Genomic DNA, 24,761 nt, shown 5'->3' on the forward strand with positions numbered 1-24,761 from the left:
GTTTATCTATCTTATATATATATAGTAGTATGTATATGTTACTCCCAACTTCATAATTTATTCCTCCCCCCCACATTTCCCCTTTGGTAACCATAAGTTTGTTTTCCCCTTTGGTAACCATAAGTTTGTTTTCCCCTTTGGTAACCATAAGTTTGTTTTCCCCTTTGGTAACCATAAGTTTGTTTTCTTTATCTGTGAGTTGGTTTCTGTTTGGTAAATAAGTTCATGTGTATCATTTTTTCTTTTTTAGTTCCACACTCTAGTAATATCATATGGTATTTGTCTTTCTCTGTCTGACTTAACTTCACTTAGTATGATTAACTCTAGTTCCATCCATGTTGCTGAAAATGGCATTATTTCATCTTTTTTATGTCTGAGTAGTGTTCCGTTTTATATATATATATATATATATACATATATACATATATATATATATATATATATAAATATATATATACACATATATATATATACCACATCTTCTTTGTCCATTCATCTGTCGATAGATATTCAGGCTGCTTCCATGTCCTGGCTATTGTAAATAGTGCTGCAGTGAACACTGGGGTGCATGCATCTTTTTGAATTATGGTTTTCTCTAGATATGTGTTCAGAAGTGGGATTGCTGGATCATATGGTTGTTCTATTTTTAGTTGTTTAAGGAACCTCCATACTGTTCTGCATAGTGGCTGTACCATTTTACATTCCCACCAACCGTGTAAGAGGGTTCCCTTTTCTCCACGCCCTCTCCAGCATTTATTGTTTGTAGACCTTTTGATTATGGCCATTCTCACTGGTGCGAGGTGGTTCCTCATTGTAGTTTTGATTTACCTTTCTCTAATAATGAGCGATTTGAGCATCCTTTCATGTGCCTGTTGGCCATCTCTATGTCTTCTTGGGAGAAATGTCTATTTAGATCTCCTGCAATTTTTTTCATTGAGTTTTTCTTTTTATATTGAGCTGTGTGAGCTGTTTGTATATTTTAGAGTTTAATCCCTCATGGGTTACATCGTTTGCAAATATTTTCTCCCATTCTGTAGGCTCTTTTCGTTTTGTTTATGGTTTCCTTTGCTGCGCAAAAGATTTTCAGTTTAACTAAGTCCCATTTGTTAATTTTTGTTTCCATTTTCATTGCTCTAGGAGGTGGTTCCAAAAAGATTTTGCTACAATTTATGTCAAAGTGTCTTCTGCCTATGTTTTCCTCTAGGAGTTTTATAGTATCCACTCTTACATTTAGGTCTTTAACTCATTTTAAGATTATTTTTGCGTATGATGTTAAAGAATGTTCAATTTCATTCTTTTACATGTAGCTGTCCAGTTTTCCCAGCACCAGTTATTGAAGAGGCTGTCTTTTCTCTACTGCGTATTCTTGCCTTTGTTGTCATAGATTAATTGACCATAGGTGGTTGGGTCTACTTCGGGGCTCTCTTTCCTGTTCCATTGATCTATATTTCTGTTTTGTGCCAGTACCATGTTGTTTTCATGACTGTAACTTTGTAGTATGGTCTGAAGTCAGGAAGTCTGTTACCTCCAGCTCCGTTTTTCTTTCTTAAAGTTGGTGTGGCTAATAGGGGTCTTTGTGTTTTCATACAAATTAAAAAATTTTTTGTTCTAGTTCTGTGAAAAATGCCATTGGTCATTTGATAGGGATTGCGTCGAACCTGTGGATTGTCTTGGGTTATATGATCATTTTAACAATATTGATTCTTCCAGTCCAAGAACATGGTATATCATCCAACTGTTTGTGTCATGTTTAATTTCTTTAATCAGCATCTTATGGTGTTCAGAGTACAGTTCTTTTGTCTCCTTAGGTAAGTTTGTTCTTAGGTATTTTATTTCTTTTGATGTGATGGTAAATAGGATTGTTTCCTTAATTTTTCTTTCTGATCTTTTGTTGGCTTTAAGTGGGCTTTAAGGCCTCAGTTCCCCCCTATACTCCTGGTCCAACCACACACCTGGGGGGGCCTTCAGGCAGATTTTTTTAAAGCTATTTGAATGTATATTCAAGGGCAGCAACAAATCTCTCATCCTTGGATTTAATACATCTTTTTATTGCATTATAGATGAATTTACTTTACAAGATAGTTACTTACCTTTGCTCTGATAGATTCACCAGTTCTTTTATAATAAGTTTGGTTCAGCTCAGCATCTAAATTCTACAAAATTAGTCTTGCTCATTTCCATTTAGATGAGCGCCTGATTAAAGTACAATGGCACTCTGACTTCTTAATATAAACCTTTACATTTTTTTATAGGAAAGTTTTACACAGTTTAACACAATAAAATTTGATGCCATTCAAGCACTATATATTTGTCTTAGTTCATGTTTTCATTATGATGTGCTTGAGTTCTAAGGTTTGTGTAAGTGTATAAAGATTTCTAGTAACATTTTCCCCAGAATAGTATTTTAATTTTTATAAGGAACTTGAAAATTAATAGTTAGTATATGAGGAGAAACATGTGAAGAATAAAGAGGTGAATAAAGATGAAAAATTAAAAATTGAGGATAATAATGAGGATGTGATCTAAAACACTGGCTGCATTGTCTTCTATGAATAATTTTCCAGACTTTACTGAGTATATCCATGTTTTCTCATTCTTCTCAAACATTGGAAGGGCTTTCTTTCTTTTAAATCTCTCAGTAATTATTCTTGTTATCCTCTACTAGTGACTTAGGAAAGAAATTTTTCCTGCCGTTACTTGATTTTCTCTGTTTCCTTAATCTCTTCCTGTGTATTGGATCATCACATCAACATTCAAATATGCTCTAGAATCTCTTACCTCAAATAGAAAAAAAAAAAAAAAAGACAGTAAAAATATTAGTTAGATCTCTGAAATAAATGTCTGGTCCAGAAAATAACTTAATGATATGAATTCTGGCACAGACATCACCTTCTTAAGTCCAGAGAAATGTCTTTCTTTTATTTTTTCCTCCTCTAACACATTACTACTGTGCATTGTCTTATTGGAACAAGCTACTAAATCTCTCCAACCCTTCAACGTGTCATTGAATTCATATTCTGCAACTTCCTGTCCCAATAATGTTAATCTCACCATTTCTTTTATCCCTTGTTTGATTATCTAGAAAGTAAAGATAATATCTGTAGCAGACATAAGTGGTTGCCTACCTGACTTTCAATCTCCCTACTTGGTTATTTTGTTCATGTTTTTAATTCTCTCCCATAGGACTCACTGTTAAATCCTGCGTACTCTAAGCTGATCATTAAAATCTTATTCTCTTTGCCAGTGATAGATGTAGGGATGATTACGAAACTTTGATCCTACCCTAAAGATAAAAAATATATTTTAATCATGGTTAAATTTGTATTCATCTTCATTTACATTTGGAGAAGTCTGCTGGAAAGAGTCTGGGGAAAGTTTCCCCTTTAAAAAAGAAAACTCACACAAGAAGAGTTACCCACATTTTCTACTACACGTTCTCATGCTTACACACAGAGTCATAACCATTTTACTCTCATGAAGGGAGGAAGGCTGAGAACAAAGGTGCTGAGGAGGGCAGGTCAGAAAATAACGAAAAGAGCTGGGTTCTTGATGACATCATTCAGCCACTGAATTAAACAACCCTGGGGGTGCCTGACCTTTAGAGTCTTTGCTATATGAGGTAATAAATTTTTCTTACTGAATTGGGATTTTCTATTTTTTTCAGGCAAAAGAATCTTATATAGTGTAGTACTTACCCACAAGTCTGGTGAGATGATTTAATAAGTTAATTCACATATACCACATAGCAGAGAGCTTGGGACATAAAATACTTAAAAATGGAAATTATTACAATTGAATTTTCCCCTCTTCCTCTCCTTCTTCTCCTTCTTCTTCTCATAGTATTAGTATTAGTAATAATTAGTACTGTTTTATTTTACGATTTCATGCGGTCTAAGTAAATTTAATTTCCCCAATAGCAGTACCATGCATCTTTATGAAAGAAAACAAGAAACACTATCAAGCAATTAGATAAACACATAACATTTTCTGTAGTTTAAGAATCATCTTTTGGCTTACAAGATTTTCAAATGTAGGGGATTTTAAATGCCTCCTCCGTTCTTCATTACCTGCTGAGTTATCCATGACCTAAATATATGCCTCATCCTTATATTTTTACCATTAGACTCATATGCCTCCTTCAGGGGTGATGCATTCTACTCAATAATGACAGATAATGATATAAAATTTAAGCAAATAGTAATGTTATAAATGGACCTTAATCATTTCAAATCTTATGTTTCTCACTCAGAAAGGACCAAGCTTTCCAAAATAGTAGTGGACCAGATGGAAGAAATGTAATATTCAAAGGCAAATCTATATACGTTACTTCAGATATATCAAGTAAAGGTAAAAATGGATATTTGTTTCTGAAGAGAGATGAAACACCTTGCTAATTTTCATTAAGTACTTAGTCTTAATGAATTTCACTTAAATCATACGTAATTTTTAAATAGATCTTTATTGGAGTATAGTTGCTTCACAATGCTGTGTTAGTTTCTGCTGTACAACAAAGTGAATCAGCCATATGCATACACATGTCCCCATATCCCTCTTGAGCCTCCCTCCCATCCTCCCTATCCCACCCCTCTAGGTCATCGCAAAGCACCGAGCTGATCTCCCTGTGCTGTGCTGCTTCTTCCCACTAGCAAACTGTTTTACATTTGGTAGTGTATGTATGTCAATGCTACTCTCAGTTCGCCCCAGCTTTCCCTTCCACCCCAATATCCTCAAGTCCATTCTCTATGTCTACATCTTTATTCCTGCCCTGCCACTAGGTTCATCAGTACCATTTTTTTTTTTTTTAGATTGCATATATGGAATCTATTCCATATATGCGTTAGCATACGTATTTGTTTTTCTTTTTCTGACTTACTTCACTCTGTATGACAGACTCTAGGTCCATCCACCTCACTACAAATAACTCAGTTTCGTTTCTTTTTATGACTGAGTAATACTCCATTGTCTATACGTGCCACATCTTCTTTATCCATCTAGGTTAGTTCTATGTCCTGGTTATTGTAAATAGTGCTGCAGTGAACACTGTGGTACATGTCTCTTTTTTGAATTATGCTTTTCTCAGGGTATATGCCCAGTAGTGGGATTGCTGGGTCATATGGTAGTTCTATTTTTAGTTTTTTAAGGAACCTCCACACTGTTCTCCATAGTTGTATCAACTTACATTCCCACCAACAGTGCAGGAGGGTTCCCTTTTCACCACACCCTTTCCAGCATTTATTGTTTCTAGATTTTTTGATAATGGCCATTCTGACCGGTGTGAGGTATCACCTCACTGTAGTTTTGACTTGCATTTCTCTAATAATTAGTGATGTTGAGCATCTTTTCGTGTGCCTCTTGGCCATCTGTATGTCTTCTGGGACCTAATTAAACTTAAAAGCTTTTGCACAGCAAAGGAAACCATAAATAAGATGAAAAGACAACCCTCAGAATGGGAGAAAATATTTGCCAATGAAACAATAGATAAAGGATCAATCTCCTAAATATACAAACAGCTCGTGCAGCTCAATATCAAAAAAAACAAACAATCCAATTAAAAAATGGGCGGAAGACGTAAATAGACATTTCACCAAAGACATAAGTAATTTTTTGATCGACTTGAATGCCAGCTTTATATTCAGAGTGGTCAAGTTCAAATAATTTTTGGGAGAACTGAGCACACATGCAACAAAATGTGAGGACATTAATCGAAATTTAAGGACTATAAACTTTCCAAATAACTCTAACATAAAATCAGTGAAAAAATTTAAGCAATATATAATACTGACATAACTGTTGCTTCAGTCTTCTTGTAAATTAAATAGAAATAACACCGATAAGTAAATTTTCTTATATGGGTTTAATAAAAAATGGTTCTTGAAAACTAAAAAAGAGAAAAATCAAGTACATAATTACATTGGAGTCAAAGTACGTTTTATTGTTGTTGTTGTGATAACAGTTGCTAATTTTCAACAATACAGGAATTGTTGCCTAACTATAGTTTTCTTTGTTCCAAATAGATTTTTCAAAGTAAAAATATGACATAAATTTTGCCCATAAGATGATTAGACAAAACTGGCATTGGGATGGAAAGTCATGTGTTTCAAGACCCTTCACACCAAGAGATATTTAGGCATTATTACTTAGATTAATTGAGCTTTTATTAAAGCTAATTTTCTAGTATTCACACTTCAAAATACAGATGGAAATAAAATATATAGTTGTCAGTTTGGCAGGAGTGTACTATACAATTTATAATAAAGTTGATTTATATTAATTGCTAGAAAATTTATGGGCAACAGATTTATTTTAATGGAGTCATTTATGGTCCTAATTTGTTTTATTGATATTAGGATCCGGACATCTTGCTGTTTTAAAAAGATACTCAAGCACAGGGAGATCAGCTCCGTGCTTTGTGACCACCTAGAGGGGTGGGATAGGGACGGGGGAAGGGAGAGGCAAGAGGGAGGGCATCTGGGGCTATATGTATATGTATAGCTGATTCACTTTGATATACAGCAGAAACTAACACAACACTGTAAAGGAATTATACTCCAATAAAGATGTTAAAAAAAAAAAGTTAACAAACAGCAAATTAAAAATGGATGATTTTTTTAATCCATTTACAATTAATTAAATAGTACATTTTGTTTTCTTTTCTTTTTTCTCCTTATGATTGTTGTTTTTCATTGTCGCCCCTATGTCCTTATGCTAATAAATAAAGTTGGTTTCTGCTAAATACAGTATTGAAAATCAAGAAGGAAATACACTATTCTCTTATTCTCCTTTAATTTGAAAATATGTGTATTGGCACCACTATACTGCTTTCAGTTAACGTTAATTTGTGTGTACTTTACATTTTTTTATCAGTCTTGCTAAGGGTTTCTCTTAGTTTCCTGTTGCTGCTGTACCAAATTAACACAATCTTAGTGACTTAAAACACCACAAATTGATTATTTTACAGTTCTGGAGATCACAGTTCAAAATAGGTCTAACTAAGCTACAGTTAAAATGTTTACAGGACCCCATTCCTTCTGCACATTCTGGGAATCCAGTTTCTTGCCTTTCTCAGCTTCTAGAGGCTCTCCCCAATCCTCAGCTACTGGCCCCCTTCCATACTTACAGCCTGAAATGAAATCATTCTCACTTTGCTTCCACTGTCACATCTCCTTCTCTGACCCCGACACTTCTGCTTCCCTCGTCTACTCTTTTTCAAAATAAGGACCTTTGTGATTACACTGGCTCACCAGGGTAATTCAGGAAACGCTATGGAGATCCTGACTTAACTGCATCTGCAATGTCTCTTTGCCATGTAAGGGAACATATTCCCAGGTTCTGGGAAATAACACTTATACAACTTGGGAGGGGGTATTATTCTACTACTACAGAGTTTATCAATTTTATTAAACTTTCAAAGATTAACGCTTATGGCTTTGTTATTTTTCTCTATTTTATATCTTTGATCTTTGTTCTCATCATTCTACTTTTTATCCTTCTTCTTCCTCTGGGTTTTAAATTTCCCCTTTTCCTTTTTAGAATCTTGAGATGGAGGCTTAGCTGATTGATTTTTTAAACTTTCATATTTAAATGATAAAGTATAGCCAAAGACTGTTTTGCCTCAATCATATAAGTTTTGATAAGGTACATTTCTATTTCCATACTGTCAATAATATATTTTAAATTCCCATTGCATTTTTTTAAACAAGTGTTCATTTAGACACGTACTGCTAATTCTCAAACACATAAGATTATCTCATTATTCTTCGCGAAAGCATTTATTCATTTATGTATGTTCACAGAACATATGATCCTTTGTGACTTATTGAGACTTGTTTTATAGCCCCAAAGACTATGTATTTTAGCTGCCAGATGTAGTATTCTATAAATTTCTGTTAGGTAAGTTAGATAACAATATAGTTTAAAACTTTTATATCTAGAAGAGATACAGCAGAGGAGAAGGGGTTGAGAGGTGGGCAAAATGGGTAAAAGGGATCGACTCTGTGGTGATGGATGATAACTACACTTTTGATGATGATCCCGTTGTGTATTGAATTACAGTGTTGCACACCGGAAACTTTTATAATGGTATACATCAATTTTACTTCAATAAAAAATAAAGCTTTTATAGCATTACTGATTGTTTTGTTTTTAATTATGCGAAAATCCTATTTGAAAAAGCTGTGGTTCATTGTATATTTTTCTGTAACTCCTGTTAATTCTGTCAGTGTTTTAAATGTATGTTGCTTTGTGTTATTACTGGTTATTTTCTAAATTCAGCTTTTTAATCTTTACCTTTTCAAAGTGACTTAAATTATGCCAATTAGCCATTATTGTAAGTAAAATACCATGTATTGTTGTTTTGTCCTTTGTACTTTAGTTGTCACTCATTCTCCTTCTATTATGTGTTATGTATCCACAGTGTAGTTTTTTCTTTAAAGAGTTAGTAACTATTTAATATATTTTATAAATATTATTTTATAGTTAAATTCACAATTTCCCTTTCCGGTGCTCTTCGTTTCTTCCTGCAGATACGTACATCAGTAAATTTGTGCTCATTTTTGTTTGTTTGTTTTGGTTTGGTTTGGTTTTCTTTGTCTTATCTGAAGAGCTATCAACAGTATTCCTTGCAGTCTGGTTCAGCTAGCAACAAATTCTGCCTGTTCTTGTTTATTTGAAAATTTCATTATTTAACCTTAATTTTGGGACAAAATTATTAGTAGAGATAAAGTTTGGGGGTTACACATTTTTCCTATAATTTCATTAAATATATGATTTTATTATCTCTGGCTTCACTTGTTTCTGATGATGTTAGCTCTCATTCTTCTTATTGTTGTGCCAGAATATAATGTATCTTTTTATTTTCTGGTTAAATATTATTTTCATTTATGATGTTTGACTATGATGTGACTTTCTTTGAATGTATTCTATTTGTGTATTGCAGAATTTTTTAAAACTAAGTTTTTGTTTTTAGAAAACATTTTAGATTTATAGAAAAATTGAAAGGGTAATACAGACAGTTCCCATATACCCAGCCCCGAGTTACATTCTGCACCCATCCTGGATTCCCCTGACCTCTTAAATGATTTTTTAAAATTTGTTTATATTAATATTTACTATTTGAGCTGTAAAGCTCTATGGAATTTTACAAATGCTTAGTGTCATGTATCTGCAATGAAAGTATACAGCATTGTTTTGAAACTCTGAACATATTCCCTGTGTTTCATCATCATTTCTAGCCCTTCTTTAATCTACTGGCCATTACTGATTTACCATGCCTATAGGTTCTGTCATTTCCAGATGTCATATAAGTGGAATAATTCAGTATGTAGACTTTTGCTACTGGCTTCTTTCATTTTACCCTATACATTTAATATTCATCCATATCCTTTCATGGCATTTTAGTTCATTTATTTTTCTTCATTGAAGAATATTGCACTGTTTGAATGTACCACACTTTGTTTATCCATTCATCTGTTTCTCTCTTGATTGTCTTTGTCCCTTGTGAAATACCAGTTGACTGCATTTCTGTGCCTCTCCTTCTGGGCTGTTTCTATGGTTTAATTGATCTATGTGTCTATTCTTGAGCCAATATCATGCTCTCTTGATTACTGTAGCTTTATAGTAATTCTTGAAATCAGGAATTGTTAGCACTACAGCTATGCTGTTAATCTTCTATTATTGTTTTGGCTGTTTTAGGTCTTTCTCCTTTCCACATTAACTTGATATTAGTGTGTCAATATCAAGAAAAGAGCTCACTGGAATTTTGATTGGAATTGCATGGAATATATAGATACAGTTAAGAAGAATAAACATCTTAATAATATTGATTTTTCCAGTCAGTATACACAGAATAACTCTTGATTTATTTAAACTTTGGTTTCTTTTATCAGCATTTTATAGTTTTGCACATATAGTTCCTATACATATTTTGTTAGATTTATATTTAAGTACTTCATTTTTATGGTACAATATACATGGTATGTTTTTTTTTTGTTTTTAATATTAACTAGAAATTTATTTTATTTATTTTTGGCTGTGGTGGGTTTTTGTTTCTGTGCGAGGGCTTTCTCTAGTTGCGGCAAGCGGGGGCCACTCTTCATCGCGGTGCGCGGGCCTCTCACTGTCGCGGCCTCTCTTGTTGCAGGGCACAGGCTCCAGACGCGCAGGCTCAGTAGTTGTGGCTCACGGGCCCAGTTGCTCCGCGGCACGCGGGATCTTCCCAGACCAGGGCTCGAACCCGTGTCCCCTGCATTGGCAGGCAGATTCTCAACCACTGCACCACCAGGGAAGCCCAACATGGTATGTTTTAATTTCAAATTTCATTGACGTATTAAATGTATGTGTGTTTATATTTATATGTACGGTATATATACAAAATACATATATATGTATGTATAGCATATACACAAAAATATATACTAAACCATGAATCCTGTGACCTTGTTATGGTCCTTTATTATTTCCATAATTTTCCAAAATTATATTTTTCTGCAGAGACAGTCATGTCATCTGCAAGTATAGACAGCTTTATTTAATCCTTTCCAAGCCAAATACTTTCTCTTTTTTTTTTTTTTTTCTTGTTTTAAAGTACTAGCTAAAAATCTCAGTAATACGGAGAGTAGGAAGAGTAAAAGAGAATATCTTTCCTTTTTTCTGGATTTTAGTGAGAAAGTTTTCAACTTCTTAACATGATATATAAATATTTTTATGTCACGTAATGCTTGTGTCTGGTTTTGGTATTATGGTAATGCTGACCTCATAGAATGAGTTTCCTCAGCTTCTGTTTTCTGGAAGAGATTGTGGTAATTGGCACCCTTTCTTTTGATTTGGTAAAATTCACCGGTGACTATCTGAACTGAAGGTTTCTTTTTTGGAAGGTTTTTGATTATTGATACAATTTTTTTTTTAATAGATATGGGCCTGATCAGATTACCTGTCTCTCCTTGTGCAAGTTTTAAGCATTTGTGTCTGTGAAGAAATCATTCTGTTTCATCTAAATTATAGAGTTCTGCTTGTTGTTCTTTACTGCCTTTTTAACATTCATGAAACAGGTCAGGATGACGTCTCTTTAATTTCTGATACTGGTAATTATTTTTTCTTTTCTTTTCTTTTCCTGTTAACCTGGCTAGAGGTTTATCAGTTTTGCTGGTCTTTTCAAAGAAGTTTTTGGTTTCATTGATTTTCTCTAGTAAAGTTTTCTGTTTCAATAACTTATGCTCACATATGTATTATTTCTTTTTACTTTCTGTTTACACTAATATTAAATTGTTCTTCATTCTCTAGTTTCCTGAGGTGGAGCTCAGATTACTGATTATAGATCTTTCTTCTTTCTGAATATATGCACTTAATTTTCCTCTCAGCACTGCTTTCTCTGTATCTACAATTTTTTTAAAATTTTTAATTCTATATAATTGCTTTTTAAAATTCCTCTTGAGACTTTTCTCTGTGATCCACATGAGCTTGAGAAAAATGTATCTTTTATTGTTGTTGAGTGGAGTAGTCTATAAATGCCAATTATATTAGTTTGATTGCTATTACTGTCCAGGTCAAGTCTATCCTTACTGATTCTGTACCTACTTGATCTATCAGTTTTTGCTTCACATATATTGAAAGCTTGATGTCAGATTCCACAACTTTAGGAGTTTTATGTCTTTTTGGAGAATTGATACTTTTATTAATATGTAATGTCCCACCTTTTCCTTGGTATTTTTAATTAAAAAAAAAAATTTTTTTAACATCTTTATTGGAGTATAATTGCTCTACAATGTTGTGTTAGTTTCTGCTGTATAACAAAGTGAATCAGCTATATGTATACATATATCCCCGTATCTCCTCCCTCTTGCATCTCCCTCCCACCCTCCCTATCCCACCCCTCTAGGTGGTCACAAAGCACCGAGCTGATCTCCCTGTGCTATGCGGCTGCTTCCCACCAGCTATCTATTTTACATTTGGTAGTGTATGTATGTCCATGACACTCTCTCACTTCGTCTCAGCTTACCCCCACTGGAATGGTTTTGACCCAGAAAGAATGTCACCAATAAACAGTCTCACTATGAAACAAGATAGAGAACAACCCCTCAGGGAGCTGACTGTAAGGCTGGAGGCAAGGCCCCTCCTACACTTTTCTTCACTCCCACATGGAGCAAAAGACTCAGTTATGTGTTTATTCCAAATCTTGTAAAGCAGCACTGGCTGTAGGGGCTAACCCTGCCCTTTGTTTCCAGGTGTCCCAAGCTGATTCTTAAATCAGCTTTGTTGAAATTAATATGCCTACTCCAAAGTTTTTAGTTTAGTATTAACTTCATATGCCTTTCTTATTCCCTTTACATTTTTTGAATTATTGGAATTTATTTTTAGAATAGTTTTGAGCTTGCAGAAAAATTGAGCAGAATGTTCAGAGTTCCCATATACTCCCCCTCCCACTCCTTCCCTTGCCCTCATTATTAACATCTTGCCTTGGTGTGGTAAGCATGTTAAAATTGAACCTACATTGATACATTGTTATAAAATAAAGTCAGTTATTTTAAGGGCTCACATTCTTTGTGATCTACAGTTCTGTGGGTTTTGTCAAAGGCATGATGTTATGTACCCACCATTACCACCACATCATGTGGAATAGTTTTACTGCCCTAAAAATCCTGTCTGCTCTAGCTGTTCATCCTTCCCTCCTCCCCTCCCCAATCCCTGGCAGATTGTTCTTTTTTTCACTGTGAATGTGATAAATTCCAGATTTTCTCCAAATATATTATGGCAGATTATACTCCAACACGTGGAAGGGAAGTATTATCACAGTAGTTTTTTTTCAAATATAATCAGACTGGGTTTATGCCTCTCCTACAAAGATTGATCATAATAAAGTATATTGTCTCTAACACTTGTTCACCTGAGTTTGGATTATATAAGAACTACTGAAATAGGCCACCAATCTTCCAACTCTTGTGCTAGAAAGAGCCTCTTTTTTTTTTTTTTTTTTTTTGTCGAAACCATACTAGCCTCTAATGAATTCAGCCAATTAAAGGAACTAAAGGTTTCTTTTCTCATTGTTCCTATGATCTATATACTCTGTGTGCCTACAAGATGCCAGTATTAAGAGTTCATTCCTTGCATATTCTCTGTCCATCACCACTGCCCTATGCTATGAGGAAGTGCTTCTTCTCCACCCCTCACTTGGGTTACAGAAGGATTAGTCTGTATAACCACTTACTCTAGGCTAAGTGAGGTCTTTGAGTGCCTCATAAGGCCTCTTTAGCCATAGTTCTTGATGCTCTGGACTTATTGGCATGTTCATAGGAGTTTTTGTGGAAATGTAGTTACCTGGAAGTGCTGAGGTGTCTGTTCGCTTGTTTGAAACTTGAGTAACGTAAACACCTTGTTCTTCTGCTTAATCCCCAAGGATTGACATGGGGATGGTTCAATTTCTCCCTTTAGTATATTCAGTAGACTAACGCAGCAATGTGCTGTGTTCTCCTTCAATAGTCCTTGTTGCTCCCATTTACTACCCACATGGTAAGAAAGCTGTCCTACATGTTTACCTCAAACTTACATGGAGAAATTTGAGAAGAGTCAATTAGTAGAACCATCCATAATGCCAACTACTAGTAAGGGTCTATAGAGGCAAACATAGATACATATATCCATATCTGTCTGTCTGTCTATCTATCTATCTATCTATCTATCTATATCTCCTCTGGAAATTTTTTTCCGTGATACATTAGTTGGTGGGAACGAATTTTTCATAGAATATGTAAAGGCCATTCTGTGTGTACATGTTTGTATATATTTCATAATTTTCCATGTATATGTAGATAGAAATCTACACACCAAAGTTCTACTTCATTTATGTAATTATTAAGGTTATTTTTATAATGAAATGTTAAGATTTCAAAGAATTTTTATCTCCTAATTTTCTCCCAAATATTAATTTAATTACATAGGGGAACATGTCATCTAAATTCCTAAATAGTTATATCAATATTGATGCTAATTTTCAACGCTTTTTTCATCAAGTGTATATATTAATAAGATGTGTGAAATTTTTTAATTCTAGTGATAGCTTTAGGTATAGATTTTTTTTTGATTTCTATGTGTGTGGTGTGTTTTATTATATATTAGTCTCTTAAATCAAATAGAAAACAAAAAGTGGAGCTACAAACCAAAGTTACAACAGTATTAGCTTTTCTCATCGCCCGTCTATCTACTTTTGCCAGAGGTCTTTATTTCTTCATAAGGCTTTGAGCTACTGTGCAGGGTCCTTGACTCCAACCTGAAGAACTCCCTGTGGCAGGCGGGTCTGGTGGTTAAGAACTCTCTCAACTCTTGATTAACTGGGAATGTCTTGATTTCTCCCTCATTTTCGAAGGAAAGTTTTGCTAGATATAGGATTCTTGGTTGACGGTTTCTTTCCTTCAACACTTGAAGTACATTGAGCCATGCCATCTGGCCTCCGAGGCTCCTGATGAGAAATCTGCTCATGACCTTCCTGGCAAATCTTCTCTCAGCTTCATAGAACTTTCATAATGTACCTTATCGTGTCTTATGCAGCAGAACATTTTGTATAGTATCGTGAAGTCAGTTAAGTTGCAACATTATTTTGAGACCAGAATTTAAGGAAAAGGAATTGAATATTTCAAGTGTAGAGATTATGAGGTCTTTAAAATTATTACAGATTTTCAAACGAGAAATAAAAAGGCCACTGAAGTATCCTACAGATTTTAATTTATAACAAAGTGAATACCAATGTCTAATAACACACGTAAAGAAAAATTTCTTTGGGATCCTTTTTCCTAAGTGTAAAGGGGCCTTGAACTCAAGAAGTGAGAAAACCCCTGTGGTTTACCCCCAGCTGTGATGCGTCCATTTCTTGCTCTGACCTCAGAGTGCACCACTGTGATGTACTTCACAGAGCCCTGTAAAAGGGGCAGCTGGGCCCAGGTTTTTGGTCCTTAGAGCCCAGGAAGCTGCTTTTGGTGACCTGACGGCCTTGGACCTACAGTTAGCTTGTTTTTTCCTTGTTGCTGCCATTTTGTTGATTTGTTTTTCTCTTTTCTCTACTCTTTTTTATTTTTCTCATTTTTCTTTCTTCTTTGCCTTCTTCTCATTTTTCTCTCTTTATCATTTCTTTTAGTTTTAAATTTTTTCTTCTCCATTTTTTGGTGTGTCTTTTCCATTTCTTCTGCTTTCTTTTCTTCCTTTGTTCTTTTTCTCATTTGTATCTTAATTTTAGTTAGTATTGCTAGATTAGTACAGTTAGCATAGTCAGTACTGTTGGTATAGTTAGCATAGCTGGTGTAGTTAATACTTGATTAGCATAGTGTAGTTAGTGCTAGTTAGCGCCGTTGGTACAGTTAGCGTAGTTAGCGTTGTTAGTAGAGACAGCACACTTAGCACTGTTAGTACAGTTAGCATTGTTAGTTAGCGTAGTTAGCGTTGCTAGGTAGTGCTGTCAGTCAGTGTAGTTAGCAGGTCACCACGATGCAGGGCCTCACAGCCAACTCTGCTGACAAGGAGGCTCATATTGATGACTTTGAGATCCTCCGCACCATTGGTGAAGGCACCTTCGGTAAAGTGAAGTTGGCGCGGCACATTCTGACCGGGACACAGGTGGCTCTCAAGGTGGTTAAGAAAAGGCGTCAGAGCGTCGCAAGTGTCCAGGCACTTTTCCGGGAAGTGTGTGGTATGAAGCTCCTGAATCACCCCAATATTGTAAAACTGCTGGGGGCGATTAACACAGAGGAGGCATTTATTCTGGTGATGGAGTACCTCAGTGGGGGGGACATGTACCACTATTTGAAGATCCATGGCCGTATGACAGAGGCGGAGGCCCGAGGCCCGTTCCGGCAGCTGCTCTCCGCCCTGCAGCACTGCCACCAGAGGGGCATCGTGCATCGGGACCTGAAGCCAGAGAACCTGCTCCTTGATTCGAACATGAATATCAAACTTACAGACTTTGGCCTCAGCAACAAGTGTGATGACTCTGGACAAATGGACACAATCTGCGGCACACCCCCTTACTGTGCCCCGGAAATCTTCCTGGGGCAGAGCTACAGCGGCCCTGCGGTGGACGTGTGGAGCCTGGGAGTAGTGCTCTACGCCATGGTAACTGGGTGCCATCCCTTTTGGGGAAAAGACTTCCAGGAGCTGCGGAAGCAAGTCCTACAAGGGAAATACCACATCCCACCTTATCTGTCTTTGGAGATAAGGGATCTATTACAAAAAATGATTGCCCTCAACCCCAGTGACAGAGGCACCTTACCTGACCTCATGAGGCATGCTTGGTTAAACATGGGCCAGAAGGAGCCACTCCAGCCACCCTGTGAAGAGGACCTGAAGGTGACAACGGTGACGACTCCGGGCTTGACTTGCGACCAGATCCAGGATGCTGGAACAGGCAGTGTGAGCGCCAAGAAACCCCAGGTAGGGGCCTCCATCGTAACTGTGAGGCCCTTCTGTCGCGGGGACCTCAGCGGCAGTGAACTCGAGCCTTCTCCAAGCCCTGTGGTGTCCCCCCTGAAAAGCAGGTGGCTCTACCAGGGAGAAAACGTGCAGCTGCAGGAAGACCAGCAGGCGGGGCAGAAGACCGGTGAGTCTGCCTGTCCCCCACCCAGCCTGCAGTCGAGGACTGCCACCCCCAGCCCAGCCCCCCAGTGTGGCACTGGGACATCCCCCTCCACCAGCAGCAGGATTGGAGCCCCAGAGGGAACCAGCTGCCCCCCGGGTGTGTCCAACACTGGAGGGTCCTCCCACACTGGGCAGCCTGAGAGTGTGTCCTCATCCACTCCCTCTGGCCACAGCCAGAAAAAGCAAGGGGTGGCTAGGAGAATCTGGAACTTTGTTTTGAAACATCTTTGTTGCAAGCTGCCCAGCATGCGGCGTCATAATAAAGTGAGCCCATGTGAACCCCATGCATGACCGAGGCAGGAAGGTCAGGCCGCCACGCTCCCTGGGGCCCGGTGCAGGGGAAGATGAGGGTGTTCTCTGCGCGGCCTTCAGAAGCATCGTATCCAAGACCCTGGCCAGCTCAGAGGATGGTCCGGAGCAGCCCGGGCGACCGAAAGCGAGGCCACCGTGGCTGCAGGTCTGCCCCTCAACCCCCACCTGGGTGAAACTTCAGAGACTGGACTGTCATTCCTGGGTCACGTCTCCCCTCCCCCACTCTTCTGTCTTCCGTGTTGGTGGGGGAGGGGGATAGTTCTTGTTCCAAGGACTCCTTGGTTCTCCCAATTCTAGTTAATAAACTTGATGCTCGGGCTTCCCTGGTGGCGCAGTGGTTGAGAATCTGCCCGCCAATGCAGGGGACACGGGTTCGAGCCCTGGTCTGGGAAGATCCCATGTGCCGCGGAGCAGCTGGGCCCGTGAGCCACAATTACTGAGCCTGTGCATCTGGAGCCTGTGCTCCGCAACAAGAGAGGCCGCGACAGTGAGAGGCCCGCGCACCGCGATGAAGAGTGGCCCCCGCTTGCCACAACTAGAGAAAGCCCTAGCACAGAAACTAAGACCCAACACAGCCATAAATAAATAAATAAATAAATACTTTAAAACAAAAAAAACTTGATGCTCCAGAAAGACGTATCACACCCTGCTTTGCATCTGCTGTGATGTATAGTGCTCAAGGAGACACCTAGAAAGACAGAAGCTGAGAGATTGGGGTGTGGATGCAAAAATAGAGTTACTAGGAATGGGAGAAGTACAATTTAAACTCAATTACTGGGGCGCACACTTCCACTCCAGCACAACGCAGTGCTTTACATGTTTACATGGCCCCAAGGTATTATAGGACACATTCCCATTAGCTCTGTTGCTTCTGGGCCGTGCTCAGGAACTAGGTCAATACAGATGCTCCTGGGTGGGGATCCAGCGTCCACGTTGCTCAGTTCCATCCTTTTCCATAAGCCCGAGCTCACCCCCAGCCTCCTCCCCACAAACAGGTGGAGGTCGGCTCACGACTCTCACAATCCTCAGGTTCTTCCAACCTGCTTTCATCCTTGGGGAAAACCAGCCCGTTGTTGGCTTGTCTTTCCCAAAGTTATCATCCTCTTTATTTCTAACGTGGAACACCTACCTCTTTATTCAATTTCAGATTTTATAAAATACTGGAAAAGTCTTTGGCTTTAAGCTGCTTTTTTCTGCTTTCCTACAACAAATGTCCATTGAGAAAGAAAACAGAAAATCATTACCTAATTGAAATTGTAGGAGCAAATATATGTAGAAAAAATATATATACCTTAATACTGTCCCATTTGTATAGGTATTTCTGATCAGTGCCATTTGTATAGCTTCACTATTAATTGTCAATTCCTTTGGGGTAACCTGGAGTCCCTACTGAAATGCAAACATTCTCTGAGAAAACAGCACTGCTATTACCACTTAACTATGCTTTAAGGTAAATTAATTTGTCAGCTTTGTTGGTCTGGCCACTGACAGTCACTAGACTGCAGCTCGTTAAGATTGGTTATAAAATGTGTTTTGCTGGAGGGCGGGGGAGAGGAAGTTTCTGAGCCCAGTTGATATTCTCAGACGAATTCACAGTGTGGTCTTGGGGGCTGTTCCTGTCTCTGGAATAGAAGCGGCCAGAGAGTGAAGAATTACAAGAACATTTACTTCCTTCATTTCCTCTTTAGTTCTAAATACATCTCAATTTCCAAAAATAAAAGGCTATGTAATATATTTCCAGTTTTTCTTTATTAATAGGATCAGTAAATAATTAATAAAAGCAAATTAAAAGTGAACTTGTCACAAAGGGAACAATCCTTTGTCTGACATTAGTGAACAGCCTGGTTTTTAATATAAAATATTTTATAAAGGCAAATTATGCTGAGTTGCACTCAGGGTAATTAACTTTTCAGATGCAGTAGCTTTAAACTATTTATGTTGCTTGAAAATAATCACTTGTAAGCAATTTGTTTCAATTTTATAAACTAGGGCCAGTTATTATAGGTATTACAGAAGCAGTAATTGCTATTCAGCAGGGTGACGCTTTGCTCTGTCCTCTCAGCGACTCCTGGTTGGAGATACGGGGGCCCAGGACGACGGTAGGGAATTTGTAGCTGCTTTGCTTTTAACATCATTGTGTGAAGGCTGCAAGAGACTAGCTTATAAACTATGAGAGTCAGGCAAAGAGTTTGAACCTACACTATAAAATCCTGTAGTTCTACCCTCTTTACAATATCTGGCAAATCATTCATTTCACTAGGTTTATAGAGAGCCATTTAGTAAAATGAAATGGGTATCCTATGGGTAAAGATTTAATGTCTAGTGCAATCTAGGGCATTATAGTGCTACCTTCCAGCTCTTCTCTCCCAGTGTCCTATACTGGAGGTAGTGATGTGCACATATCTATTCATAGTTCCTCATTCCAATGAACTGTAAGGTCTTGAAATTGAAGGCATGACTTAGCAAAACTTTTTTCAAGGAGCAGGCACACAGCATATGAGTGCTGATTACATTTCATAATTAAATTCGTTTTTTTTCCTAATATAAACATTGAATTTCTCCTTAGCTGTCATACTAAGAAGACCTTGCAACTCACAAGATTTGACAAATAACTCACCTCTTTGATTACATGTTTATTTGCATATTACTTTTTACCTGATATGAGAAAGAACACAGCTAAATACAGTTGTACTGGGAGTTTTGTACACATGTGGAGGGATGAAAGAGAAAGGGTGTCGCTAACAATGGATTCTGACAGCAAGAGGGAGGCAGGAGGTCCTTAAGGACAATCCCTATTATTAGTTAGTGGTGGAGCTGAGGGGGGTCTGTATTCCAGTGATGTTTGTTTTTGTTCTGTTTTTATCCTCATAACTGTGTATCTGAGCAGCAACCCCCTGATTGGTTTTGTATTGGTTATTAATTATTTACTAATTACTAATTATTAATACAACCTCTGTATATATTTTGTAAAATTTATCTATATTTTATAAAACATATTTTATGTTATTTATTAGATAAAACTTTTTGTAATCTTGTAAAAAACATTAGCAAGGGTTAAAATGATCATCCAATTTTTTTTCTCTATAGTAAATATAACAGGGACTTTTGGAAGAAAGAACCATTTTAATGTGTGTAATCTTCCTAAACTGTATATGTGGGAATCCATATGAAAATGCCAGGCTGGCCAAACTTACTAGATACATAAATACATACTCGTTAAAATGTTGAATGATGGTTCAAAATCATGGCTCAGTTTGGAACCATGACTAGAAAGAGCTAGGAGAATGGCAGTTAAATAAATACTTAGTATTTCTAAAGGGATGTGGGACACAGTACCTCTTAAACATGGCATGCCCAAGAGTCACATGAAAAGGAATTGTAGTAAAGGGGTTTTGACTTTTCAGTTCTCATTCAAGATTATAAACCAACTCTGGAATCATATGTGAACCATACCTAATCCTTGCTTGTTGCTCAACCTATTGTGTCTCACTCTGAGAAGCAGATTTCAGAGGGACAAAGGGAAAGAAGTTTGCAACACTAGGCCTATGAATTAAGCCCTGCTTAGTTCTCCTCTTTGATTTTACTGTGTACTGATATAGTATACGTCAAAGCATTTTATATAATCTGCACACCAAATAATTCACACTGAAATGTAGTTATGGCACTAAAAATATCTTGCCAAAAGCCATTCTCCACAGAAGAGGAGTGAATGTGTGTTCCCAAACTTAACTTAAAGTGATAACCTTATAAAATCCTTTGAATATCGGATGTGACTGGTGTGTAAACTAGATAGTGTCCTATTCAAAGATGCTTCAGGGTGTTTCCTGAAATAGATGTACTTATTTGGATTGGCTGTATTTTCTGTCACTCCCTGTCTGAATTACAGGAAGCGCTTGATCGTTAGGTGACCTGATTTGACCCCAGTTCCTCTCCCACAACTTCTCTATATGGTAGCCAGAATTGTCATTAACAAACAGAAGTTCAGTCTTTCTAAATTAGCTCCCATTTCACTCTGAATATAAACCAAACTCTTCAAAATGACTTAAAAGCCCCACATGATTACCCCTCCCTTAGTTCTCAGACATCTCACATCACTGAGATGCAGCGGGAGCTCCGGTTCACCTTCTGCTTCTCCGGTGACACTAGCTTCATAGCTTTCTCCAAACATACCAGACAAGTTCCGCATTTAGGATTTTGCTCTGACTCTGAATGGGTCAATTTTCCCCAGATATCTTCATGGGTGAAGTCCCTCACTTCTTCAAATTTTTGGCTCAACTATCACCAAAAGGAGGTCTACCCATACCAGCCTAAGTAAAAGTATAATCCACCCCCAGGCCCCGCCTACAATTGAAAACCCTTTCCTTGTTCTTTCATTCCATAAGGCTCATTGCCTTTTAATGTAAAATATCATTTATGTGTCCATGTTTATCATTATCTGCTGCCCCATCGCTTCTAGAATATAAGCTCCACAAAGGCAGGCATCTTTGTTTGATTCACTAAAGTATCTTTGGAAAGTGAAATAAAACCTGGCTCATTGTGGGCCATCAATACATTTTTTTTTTTAAGTTGAATTAAGTGAAAAGGAGACAGGAACAAATCATGTTTTGGCCTACATGTAAATGATAGCATTAAATTGTCAATTGTCCTTGGAAACAATTGGAGAAAAGTTAGAAAATCTTTTTTTTCCCCCCTTTAAAAATCAGCAAATTGTATAGAATTGAGAATTTACCTTGGAGCAATTTAGAATCCATGTGTTGTTTGAATTTTGACTAAGCAATGCCTTTAAGTTCACCAAATTAATCAAGCAAACAAACCTGAGTCTAAATGCAGACTTCCTTACGAAGTGCATATTAAATGACCTTACAAGTATAGGAGGGAACTGCTCCCAGGAGTGGGGTTGACCGGTGTCAGAAGCTAATAAAGGTTTGAATATTAAAATAAATAGAATTAAGTTAAATTCAGCATTAATGATCATGAACAATGAAGTAAGTTTCCAATGCTATATATCAGAAAGACCTTCATAAGAAAAAATGTCATTTGATTAGTTTCAATAAGCTTTATTATGCTCAACAAATCAAGGGATGATCTACTTAATTTTTCATATTAAAAGTTTGTAATTTTCATCTAGTTTAATGTTCACAGGCTTTCAGAATTTTTGTTCACTTGATATTTTTTAATTAAATCCTTAGGTTGTGAAGTTTTTCCCTTAAAGTAAAATCTTCCTTGCATTTTACAAATAAAAGTTACCTGTTGCAATATTCAAATAACATATATTATGCCTCTGCTCCATCAGCATATTGACAGATTTGCTGCTGAGACATAATGGGTTGTTCTCTTGGTTAAGTCTTAAACTATACTGAGTATTACATATGAAAAACTGCAAGTAGTGATTTGATAGAATGTCCTCACCTTCTTTTTCCTGTCCTTTATGTTTCATTATGAGGAATTGAAATATAACCCTAAGCAAGACCCCGTTGCAAAATCATTCCTTTCCCTTTTGAGTAATGATTTTCTGGTAGTGAAAATGTGAAATAATGAAAAGGTTAGAATATGCTTTAATTCATTCTTGCAAAGGTTATGATTACATCATTATTTGGGTCAAAATCAAATCATTGCTTCCATTCTTCATATGTTAGACAGATTAGTGTCAGATAAGTACAGCATAGTATTTGTGTCAACACTTAAGGATAATATGTTATTGTAAACCTTTATTAATCTTAATGACTTTCAAATGTACCTCGTGCTTGAATATTTATTTCTTTAAATGTCAACTCACCTTTTAAGCTATTGCTCATGTAAAACAAAAAGCAATCTACCTAGACTCAGGAAATGTTTCTCATGTGGCTGTTTAAACATAGCAACCAGGATGTAAAGAGTTTGAAAATCAATTACATGCTTTCAGAATCTAATCAGCAACACTTGATTGGAAGTATCAACCCACAAGTACAGAAAAAGGAAATCGCTTCAATAAACGTCACTGATATTTCCTAGCATTTTGTACTTCGGTACCAACAGGAAACTAAGAAATGTTGCTAGGATGTTAGCGTCAAATGTTTCAGCCTTCATGACCATTCATTTTAAATATATTTAATTCATTCAAACAAGTAAGGATTAGCGTCATAGTAAACTGTCACCAGTCTATGAATAAGCAAGTACACCTATGTCTCTTACCCCCCTGGGACAATTACACCCTCTACATGGGTCTGTATTATTATCTCTGAAACTTTCCAGTTGCATTACTGTCACCCATGTGCTTGAAAATCCAGGTTTACTGTCAAACCATAATAATACAAAGAGATTTAATCTTTTGAACTGTAAACTATATTAAATCTAATAATAGGCATGAAGAAAAAAATCCACACCACATGTCAATTAAAACTTCCTAATTTGAACATATGTATGGTACATTTCTATTAAATTTTTGTTTGTTTTCTCAAAGGATTATTATGTTCTGTATACTTAAATCTAAAATGTTGCTATCTCACAGTCTTAATAAATAATACTCTATGGCTCCTTATTAACTTTAAATGATTTTTAAATTTTAAAACTGATTAAATGTTTAATTTTATTTTTATTACTATTTTTTATCCTGGAGGGACACTTGAGAAACTGGTCAAGTCTCAGAAAATCTCTATGTTAAAAAAAAAAAATCTCTATAGAACACTATACATAAGAATGATTAGTAATTGTAGATATCATAGCCTGCAAATAATTTTCAGTGATCTTTTAATTAGACAACATTTTCCTCTAGGTCTGTTTATTTTGGCCAATGCATAAATTCTAGTTTTATATTTAGTTTTCTCTTCTCTTCCCACAAAGAACACCGACTCTAATGAAAATTATTAATGTAGGAATAGGAAATTGCAGCTTCTTCCTCCCTTTTTTCGTTAAAAAAGCTCTGCTCGATACTGTTTCTTTATCTAACTAGGCCTAGATATAACAAATTACTACTATACGATATTCTAGTGAGGTATGTTTTCTGGCATATAACATGTAAAATAGTAGGGCTTTTTGGCTTGATGTAGTTCAGTGATTTAAGTTGAATAAAGAAAAGGTGGATATATTTTCTGGAAAAATAAATATATAAAAAGCAGATACTAGAGGGGAGTTAACACTTAGAAACAGAGAAAACCACAGGGTAAAAGGTGAGTTTCTCATTTGTTTTGCTTTTAGCCTGAGACTACTCCAGAGTTACATCTGACAGGGAGGCTAAAGCTTCAATAGAAATCAGCCTCATTCTTGTGGAGAACTAGAAGACAGAGTTCAGGGCAGTCATAGCTTCTGGAATCTGAAGGTGAAAATGGCAGAAAGTACAGAGTTAGGGAGGAGAAGCCCCAAACTCTGTGTATAAATTTTACCCAAATATCTGACTGACCCCTGAACCAGACAAGCATGGGACTGACTTCAAAAAAGCCAGCTACAGCTCAAAGAAGAGAACGTAAATTTAGCTGCCTCCCATTTCAAAGCAACCATTCAAAGCAAATGGATTTCAAAGCAACCATTTTAACTACTCATCACAGTATTCTTCTTCTTCTCTCCAAGTCACATTTTGAGGCTGAGAAGATTCAGAGAAAGGAACCCTTCTTAATCATATACTTGTATTTAAAGGAAGGGGGAAAAAACTGCACAATTTTGTTGGTCAGATCTTCCAGTTGGCTTACAAGTCGTCTTTTTTTTTTTTTTTTTCACACACACACAGTATATTTTATTTTTACAAGAGATAAATAGACTGACACCAAGCATTGTACATGGATGACCACAACAAAAGCAACAATGATTGCAATTACCCTACATGAAACACACTCATACTATGTCATAATATTGACGTTCAGTCCAGT

At 36.7% G+C, this 24,761-nt stretch overlaps 1 long non-coding RNA gene across 3 annotated transcripts in view; it reads left to right on the top strand.

Moving 5' to 3' along the window:
- Nucleotides 1-24,761, top strand: part of LOC309659105 — a 442,553-nt gene that overhangs the window by 342,378 nt on the left and 75,414 nt on the right. For 2 of the 3 annotated variants that reach the window (XR_014262598.1, XR_014262599.1), the window contains exon 12: nt 10,139-10,293. This is a non-coding gene — a long non-coding RNA (uncharacterized lncRNA). Of the gene's footprint in view, nt 1-4,249; nt 4,270-10,138; nt 10,294-24,761 lie in introns of those variants that run through there. The other variant, XR_014262600.1, reaches the window with a different exon arrangement.

Source organism: Balaenoptera physalus (assembly GCF_965194825.1).
Source record: "Balaenoptera physalus genome assembly, contig: SUPER_3_unloc_7, whole genome shotgun sequence".
Taxonomy (NCBI): Eukaryota; Metazoa; Chordata; class Mammalia; order Artiodactyla; family Balaenopteridae; genus Balaenoptera; species Balaenoptera physalus.